The sequence below is a fragment of the Oncorhynchus nerka genome, unplaced genomic scaffold, assembly GCF_034236695.1.
Source record: "Oncorhynchus nerka isolate Pitt River unplaced genomic scaffold, Oner_Uvic_2.0 unplaced_scaffold_419___fragment_1, whole genome shotgun sequence".
Lineage (NCBI taxonomy): Eukaryota > Metazoa > Chordata > Actinopteri > Salmoniformes > Salmonidae > Oncorhynchus > Oncorhynchus nerka.
The window spans coordinates 212,534-223,198 of record NW_027040424.1 but is presented as its reverse complement, the minus strand read 5'-3'; the positions used below and the strand labels follow the sequence as shown (position 1 = coordinate 223,198).

The following is a 10,665-nucleotide window of genomic DNA, read 5'->3' as shown; positions in this document are numbered from 1 at the left end:
CACTGTTCTGTCCGCTCAGTGAATGAAGAATCCATCGAGTTGGATAGACATGCTGGGTATCTTGGCCGAAAGCCGTATTTCAGAAAAGTATAGAATATTGCAGTTACGAGAGTCCTGTTGGTAGTACATCCGCGATCAGAGGTAATACATGTTATTATTAAGTAGGATGGACGGAAGAGGTGTCCGGTTTTTCCTTTGCCTTAATCTGGCCAGGATCCCTCCTCTCCTGCCTCTGTCATGCCGACGTTTCCTCTTGGAAACCCTAGAAATTGGGTCGGAATTACAGAAAGAGCACAGGGCACACGAGTTGAAGTCGAAGTCGTAATTGAGGTAAGTTTAACTGCCGATCTGATGTTCAAAATTTGGTGAAAATTAGTGAAAATTAAGTTTTAAAAAAAGTGGCAAAAGAATCACAAGAGATGCAAAAGTCGGAGCTCGCAAAACAGTGGTCATATAGTACAGCAGCATCTTTACAGTACACTTCACCCCTCCTGAGTTGACTGACTAGTAATCACGAGACAGCGGCAGGCACCAAGCCTTAAAACTCTGGGGTGGACATTGCCCTGAGACCTGACACGGACACTAGATCAGGTAATGCTGTTATTTTGCTGTCATGATGCCCTAGCTATTGATGGATAACAGACACGTTTTCGATACCCTCTGTATATAGCCTCGCTAGTGTTATTTTACTGGCACGATGCCCTACACACTGACAGGACTCTACACACTGATAACAGGACTCTACACACTGACATGACTCTACACACTGACAGGACTCTACACACTGATAACAGGACTCTACACACTGATAACAGGACTCTACACACTGACAAGACTCTACACACTGACAGGACTCTACACACTGATAACAGGACTCTACACACTGACATGACTCTACACACTGACAGGACTCTACACACTGATAACAGGACTCTACACACTGACAGGACTCTACAAACTGACAGGACTCTACACACTGATAGGACTCTACACACTGACAGGACTCTACACACTGACAGGACTCTACACACTGACACTGACAGGACTCTACACACTGACAGGACTCTACACACTGACCCTGACAGGACTCTACACACTGACACTGACAGGACTCTACAAACTGACAGGACTCTACACACTGACATGACTCTACAAACTGACCCTGACAGGACTCTACACACTGACACTGACAGGACTCTACACACTGACAGGACTCTACACACTGACAGGACTCTACAAACTGACAGGACTCTACAAACTGACACTGACAGGACTCTACACACTGACAGGACTCTACACACTGATATGACTCTACACACTGACAGGACTCTACACACTGACAGGACTCTACACACTGACAGGACTCTACAAAACTGACCCTGACAGGACTCTACACACTGACAGGACTCTACAAACTGACAGGACTCTACAAACTGACAGGACTCTACAAACTGACACTGACAGGACTCTACACACTGACAGGACTCTACACACTGACAGGACTCTACACACTGACACTGACAGGACTCTACACACTGACAGGACTCTACACACTGACGCTGACAGGACTCTACACACTGACACTGACAGGACTCTACACACTGACAGGACCCTACACACTGACAGGACCCTACACACTGACAGGACTCTACACACTGACAGGACTCTACACACTGACAGGACTCTACACACTAACAGGACTCTACACACTGACAGGACTCTACACACTGACTCTACACACTGACAGGACTGTACACACTGACAGGACTCTACACACTGACAGGACTCTACACACTGACAGGACTCTACACACTGACAGGACTCTACACACTAACAGGACTCTACACACTGACACTGACAGGACTCTACACACTGACACTGACAGGACTCTACACACTGACACTGACAGGACTCTACACACTGACAGGACTCTACACACTGACAGGACTCTACACACTGACAGGACTCTACACACTGACACTGACAGGACTCTACACTCTGACAGGACTCTACACACTGACAGGACTCTACACACTGACAGGACTCTACACACTGACAGGACTCTACACACTGACAGGACTCTACACACTGACACTGACAGGACTCTACAAACTGACAGGACTCTACACACTGACTCTACACACTGACTCTACACACTGACAGGACTCTACACACTGACAGGACTCTACACACTGATTCTACACACTGACAGGACGCTACACACTGACAGGACCCTACACACTGACAGGACCCTACACACTGACAGGACTCTACACACTGACAGGACTCTACACACTGATTCTACACACTGACAGGACGCTACACACTGACAGGACTCTACACACTGACAGGACCCTACACACTGACAGGACCCTACACACTGACAGGACTCTACACACTGACAGGACTCTACACACTAACAGGACTCTACACACTGACTCTACACACTGACAGGACTGTACACACTGACAGGACTCTACACACTGACAGGACTCTACACACTGACAGGACTCTACACACTAACAGGACTCTACACACTGACACTGACAGGACTCTACACACTGACACTGACAGGACTCTACACACTGACACTGACAGGACTCTACACTCTGACAGGACTCTACACACTGACAGGACTCTACACACTAACAGGACTCTACACACTGACACTGACAGGACTCTACACACTGACACTGACAGGACTCTACACTCTGACAGGACTCTACACACTGACAGGACTCTACACACTGACAGGACTCTACACACTGACACTGACAGGACTCTACAAACTGACAGGACTCTACACACTGACTCTACACACTGACAGGACTCTACACACTGACAGGACTCTACACACTGATTCTACACACTGACAGGACTCTACACACTGACAGGACCCTACACACTGACAGGACCCTACAGACTGACAGGACCCTACATACTGACAGGACTCTACACACTGACATGACTCAACACACTGGCAGGACTCTACACACTGACAGGACTCTACACACTGACAGGACCCTACACACTGACAGGACTCTACACACTGACAGGACTCTACACACTGACAGGACTCTACACACTGACAGGACTCTACACACTGACAGGACCCTACACACTGACAGGACTCTACACCCTGACAGGACTCTACACCCTGACAGGACTCTACACACTGACAGGACTCTACACACTGACAGGACTCTACACACTGACAGGTCCCTACACGCTGACACTGACAGGACTCTACACACTGACAGGACTCTACACTCTGACACTGACAGGACTCTACACACTGACAGGACTCTACACACTGACAGGACTCTACACACTAACAGGACTCTACACACTGACAGGACTCTACACACTGACAGGGCCCTACACACTGACACTGACAGGACTCTACACACTGACAGGACTCTACACACTGACAGGACTCTACACACTGACACTGACAGGACTCTACAAACTGACAGGACTCTACACACTGACTCTACACACTGACTCTACACACTGACAGGACTCTACACACTGACAGGACTCTACACACTGATTCTACACACTGACAGGACTCTACACACTGACAGGACCCTACACACTGACAGGACCCTACAGACTGACAGGACCCTACATACTGACAGGACTCTACACACTGACATGACTCAACACACTGACAGGACTCTACACACTGACAGGACTCTACACACTGACAGGACCCTACACACTGACAGGACTCTACACACTGACAGGACTCTACACACTGACAGGACTCAACACACTGACAGGACTCTACACACTGACAGGACTCTACACACTGACAGGACTCTACACACTGACAGGACCCTACACACTGACAGGACTCTACACCCTGACAGGACTCTACACACTGACAGGACTCTACACACTAACAGGACTCTACACACTGACAGGACTCTACACACTGACAGGGCCCTACACGCTGACACTGACAGGACTCTACACACTGACAGGACTCTACACTCTGACACTGACAGGACTCTACACACTGACAGGACTCTACACACTGACAGGACTCTACACACTGACACTGACAGGACTCTACACACTGACAGGACTCTACACACTGACACTGACAGGACTCTACACACTGACACTGACAGGACCCTACACACTGACAGGACCCTACACACTGACAGGACTCTACACACTGACAGGACTCTACACACTGACAGGACTCAACACACTGACAGGACTCTACACACTGACAGGACTCTACACACTGACAGGACTCTACACACTGACAGGACCCTACACACTGACAGGACTCTACACCCTGACAGGACTCTACACACTGACAGGACTCTACACACTAACAGGACTCTACACACTGACAGGACTCTACACACTGATTCTACACACTGACAGGACTCTACACACTGACAGGACCCTACACACTGACAGGACCCTACAGACTGACAGGACCCTACATACTGACAGGACTCTACACACTGACATGACTCAACACACTGACAGGACTCTACACACTGACAGGACTCTACACACTGACAGGACCCTACACACTGACAGGACTCTACACACTGACAGGACTCTACACACTGACAGGACTCAACACACTGACAGGACTCTACACACTGACAGGACTCTACACACTGACAGGACTCTACACACTGACAGGACCCTACACACTGACAGGACTCTACACCCTGACAGGACTCTACACACTGACAGGACTCTACACACTAACAGGACTCTACACACTGACAGGACTCTACACACTGACAGGGCCCTACACGCTGACACTGACAGGACTCTACACACTGACAGGACTCTACACTGACACTGACACTCTACACACTGACAGGACTCTACACACTGACAGGACTCTACACACTGACAGGACTCTACACACTGACACTGACAGGACTCTACACACTGACAGGACTCTACACACTGACACCTGACAGGACTCTACACACTGACACTGACAGGACCCTACACACTGACAGGACCCTACACACTGACAGGACTCTACACACTGACAGGACTGACAGGACTCAACACACTGACAGGACTCACACTGACAGGACTCTACACACTGACAGGACCCTACACACTGACAGGACACACTGACAGGACTCTACACACTGACAGGACTCTACACACTAACAGGACTCTACACACTGACAGGACTCTACACACTCTACACACACTGACAGGACTCTACACACTGACAGGACTCTACACTCTGACACTGACAGGACTCTACACACTGACAGGACTCTACACACTGACAGGACTCTACACACTGACACTGACAGGACTCTACACACTGACAGGACTCTACACACTGACACTGACAGGACTCTACACACTGACACTGACAGGACCCTACACACTGACAGGACTCTACACACTGACAAGACTCTACACACTGACACTGACAGGACTCTACACACTGACACTGACAGGACTCTACACACTGACAGGACTCTACACACTGACAGGACTCTACACACTGACACTGACAGGACTCTACACTCTGACACTGACAGGACTCTACACACTGACAGGACTCTACACACTGACACTGACAGGACTCTACACACTGACACTGACAGGACTCTACACACTGACATGACTCTACACACTGACATGACTCTACACACTGACACTGACAGGACCCTACACGCTGACACTGACAGGACTCTACACACTGACAGGACTCTACACACTGACAGGACTCTACACTCTGACAGGACTCTACACACTGACAGGACCCTACACTCTGACAGGACTCTACACTCTGACAGGACTCTACACTCTGACAGGACTCTACACACTGACAGGACTCTACACACTGACAGGACTCTACACACTGACACTGACAGGACTCTACACAATGACAGGACTCTACACAGTGACAGGACCCTACACACTGACAGGACTCTACACACTGACAGGACTCTACACTCTGACAGGACTCTACACACTGACAGGACTCTACACTCTGACAGGACTCTACACACTGACAGGACTCTACACACTGACAGGACTCTACACACTAACAGGACTCTACACTCTGACAGGACTCTACACACTGACAGGACTCTACACACTGACAGGACCCTACACACTGACAGGACTCTACACACTGACAGGACTCTACACACTGACAGGACTCTACACACTGACAGGACTCTACACACTGACAGGACTCTACACTCTGACAGGACTCTACACACTAACAGGACTCTACACTCTGACAGGACCCTACACACTGACAGGACTCTACACACTGACATGACTCAACACACTGACAGGACTCTACACACTGACAGGACTCTACACACTGACAGGACCCTACACACTGACAGGACTCTACACACTGACAGGACTCTACACACTGACAGGACTCTACACACTGACAGGACTCTACACACTAACAGGACTCTACACTCTGACAGGACCCTACACACTGACAGGACTCTACACACTGACATGACTCAACACACTGACAGGACTCTACACACTGACAGGACTCTACACACTGACAGGACCCTACACACTGACAGGACTCTACACACTGACAGGACTCTACACACTGACAGGACTCTACACACTGACACTGACAGGACTCTACACTCTGACACTGACAGGACTCTACACACTGACAGGACTCTACACACTGACACTGACAGGACTCTACACACTGACACTGACAGGACTCTACACACTGACAGGACTCTACACACTGACAGGACTCTACACACTGACACTGACAGGACCCTACACACTGACAGGACTCTACACATTGACACTGACAGGACTCTACACACTGACACTGACAGGACCCTACACACTGACACTGACAGGACTCTACACACTGACAGGACTCTACACACTGACAGGACTCTACACACTGACAGGACTCTACACACTGACAGGACTCTACACTCTGACAGGACTCTACACACTGACAGGACTCTACACACTGACAGGACTCTACACACTGACAGGACTCTACACACGGACTCTACACACTGACAGGACTCTACACACTGACAGGACCCTACGCTTCCATATATCTGAACAGAGAGAGAGAGAGCGAGAGAGAGAGAGAGAGAGAGAGAGAGAGACTGCTTCCATATACTTGAACACAGAGAGAGAGACTGCTTCCATGTTGATTTGTGTGTGAGAAGGACCTGCCACTTGGACTTGTGTGACCTGGACAATAATAATCAACTTAGAGGAGACACAACTCAGGAGCAGGGCTCTATTGTACCTCCATCAGGTCCTAATGGCCTGGTACTCCAATCAAGTTGTAGAAACATCTCAAGGATGATCAATGGGAAAGAGGATACACCTGAGCTCAATTTAGAGTCTCATAGCAAAGGGTCTGAATACTTATGTAAATAAGGTAATTCTGTTTTTGTTTTTTTATACATTTTCAAAAATTGACAGAAACTGCTTTCGCTTTGTAATTATGGAGTATTGTTTGTAGATTGCTGAGGATTTTTTATTTATTTAATCAATTTTAGACTGAGGCTGTACTGTAACAAAATGTGGAAAAAGTCAAGGGGGTCTGAATACTTTCTGAAGTCAATGTGTATATAATTTAAAATAAAAAAATAGATATACAAAAAAACGACATATGTTGAATGAATGTGGTATTAATCAGAACTTGCAGTTTGAAAGTACAGTTGAACATAAAGTATTAAGTATTACAACAAAGACTGTAGTTCAAACATTTGTCCACCAGAGAGCAGACTTTCTTTCTCTTAATCTCAATAAACAATTTACCGGTTGAAAGTAAACAAAAATGTATAAAAATATACATGAACACAATGTTTTACAAATATGCAAATTAAGTTATATCTCATTAAATATGCACAATATTTGCATATCACCGAAATCCAATTTTCTGGACACTGGATAAAGTCGGCCTAAATATTTTTGTGTCATTTTGCTAAGACACTCCAGGACCGGACTTCTGCAGAGCTGATTGTGGATTAATATTTTTATTTTTTTATTTCTACTTGTAAAATACTAAAGACCAATGAATTTTTGGTGCATTTTTCCCCCCAAAAAATGTTATCAAGAATAAAAAAAATGTACAGCATATCAACAATTCCCTCTTGGGAGTGTACAAAACATTATGAACACCTGCTCTTTCCGTGACAGACTGACCAGGTGAGTCCAGGTGAAAACTATGATCCCTTATTGATGTCACTTGTTAAATCCACTTCAAAATCAGTGTAGATTAGGGTATTTATTATGGATCCCCAGGACTCTTTCTGGGGTCTGGCAAAATTAAGGCAGTTATACCAATTTAAAAACATTACAATACATTCATTACAGAATTCACAACACACTATGTGTGTGCCCTCAGGCCCATACTCCATTACCACATATCTACAACACAAAATCCATCTGTACGTGTGTGTATAGTGAGTATGTTATTATGTGTGTGTAGGCATGTGTCTATGCTTATGTCTGTCTTGCCTCAGTCCCCACTGTTCCATAAGGTGTATTTAAAAAAATGGTTTAAAAAAAATCTGATTCTACTGCTTGCATCAGTTACCTGATGTGGATTCTCTCTCTCTCTCTCTCTATCTCTCTCTCTCTCTCAGTAAATAGTAGTAATGACTTTCACTTAAAAACACACACATTCTTACTATCTTTTGCTTTCAATTGACATCTGAATAGTAATGACTGATACATTAACTGTTCTCTAACTGGTTCTAAAATTAATAGTAATGACTGAACTCAAATGTTCTTTCTATGCTTTGACTTCACTCTCTCTCTCTCTCTGACTCTCTCGCTCTCTCTCTCTCTCTCTCTCTCTACCCAAACTCTGTCTTTCTTTCACTGTCTCCCTGAACTCTCTCTGTCTCTTTGTCCCTCCCTGGGTGAATTCTAACGGTCTGATCCCTCAGCCTGTCTGGACTCGTTCTGAATAACAGTCAAAGCAAGGAGGGACAGAGAGGGTGTGTGAGAGGGATAGATGCCGTACTGCTACCTGGCCGCTAGAGCAGGTAGGCGCAAGGCTTACTTAAAGCTGAGATCCGGATAAGTTGAAACAGTGCCACTGGTATCTTTAAAAAATATATATGTTTGTATTTTACCAATTTTTGAATCCCAATTTCCATCTTGTCTCATGGCAGGAACTCCCCCACAGGCTCAGGAGAGGCAAAGGTCAAGTCAATCGTCCTCTGCAACATGACCTGCCAAACCTCGCTTCTTAACACCCACCACAGGCTCAGGAGAGGCAAAGGTCAAGTCAATCGTCCTCTGCAACATGACCTGCCAAACCTTGCTTCTTAACACCCACCACAGGCTCAGGAGAGGCAAAGGTCAAGTCAATCGTCCTCTGCAACATGACCTGCCAAACCTCTCTTCTTAACACCCCCCACAGGCTCAGGAGAGGCAAAGGTCAAGTCAATCGTCCTCTGCAACATGACCTGCCAAACCTCGCTTCTTAACACCCACCTGCTTAATCAACATGTCAGAGGAAACACTGTTCAACTGACAACCGAGGTCAGCCTGCAGGAGCCCAGCTCTCTACAAGGAGTCGCTAGAGTGCAATGAGCCAAGTCAAGCACCAAACCCTAACGACGCTCGGCCAATCGTACGACGCTGGGCCAATCGTACGACGCTGGGCCAATCGTACGCCGCCCACCCATTGGGCTCTAGCGACTCCTTGTAGAGAGCTGGGCTCCTGCAGGCTGACCTCGGTTGTCAGTTGAACAGTGTTTCCTCTGAAAAAAAGTTATCTTGCAAATTCAGAAGGTGAAATAGACTTTTAGAAGTTTCTTTGGTTAATGCACGAGTACCATTTTTATTTTAGTACTTTGGTTAATGCACGAGTACCTTTTTTCAAACTCCTATCATAACATAATTGTATTAAGTCAAACATATTACTGTGCTTGAAGTTTAAAATGCATTTGTCATTTCTAAATGTGTAATGTGATAGGCATTTTTTTCCCCCACATTTTTAAACACACAAAAAGACTGGATTAATAAAATAATTCAATCAGTTGTCTCGCTCAAATGAAGTGAATGATGACTCCAGATTTAAACTAATGAGTGAACCAGTCCACGGCGAGGAGAGGAAGCAACTTCGGATAACTGAGATGCAGCACTAATAGTCAATTATTGATTGATATTGACTCATTCGTATCAATTGGTCGTCAATGTTTATCTTAGATAATGTTTTCTTAGTCGCTCGCTTTGTGTCTTTGTTTGTAATTTAGTCAGAAATGTATTGAGACTTTGAAAACAACAACAGACACATTTAAAGTTGTGGGACATTTTCTCATATTCTCATATTCATTCAACTTCACTAAAAGCACTAGGATAACTTTGTATCTTGTGGCGTGGGTTGACTTTAGTTGTTTTTTTTAAAGTCTGATGGGGTGACAACCGGTTTGTCGTCTCTGGTGACAGAATGGCCTGACAGTTATAAATCAGTTTGTGACAAACACACACACACCCACACACACACACACACACACACACACACACACACACACACACACACACACACACAGGAATATGTTCTGGGATTTATCCGATAACATTGACGAGTTTACCACATCAGTCACCGGCTTCATTAATAATAAACTACGTCTTCCCCACAGTGACCGTACATATCCCAACCAGAAG

At 46.1% G+C, this 10,665-nt stretch overlaps 1 long non-coding RNA gene across 1 annotated transcript; it reads left to right on the top strand.

Moving 5' to 3' along the window:
• Positions 1 to 5,210: 5,210 nt before the first annotated feature.
• LOC135571002 (uncharacterized) lies at positions 5,211 to 10,038 on the top strand. The gene is made up of 2 exons (XR_010463620.1): positions 5,211 to 9,035; positions 9,165 to 10,038. It is a non-coding gene; the product is annotated as an uncharacterized LOC135571002 (long non-coding RNA).
• Positions 10,039 to 10,665: the final 627 nt, after the last annotated feature.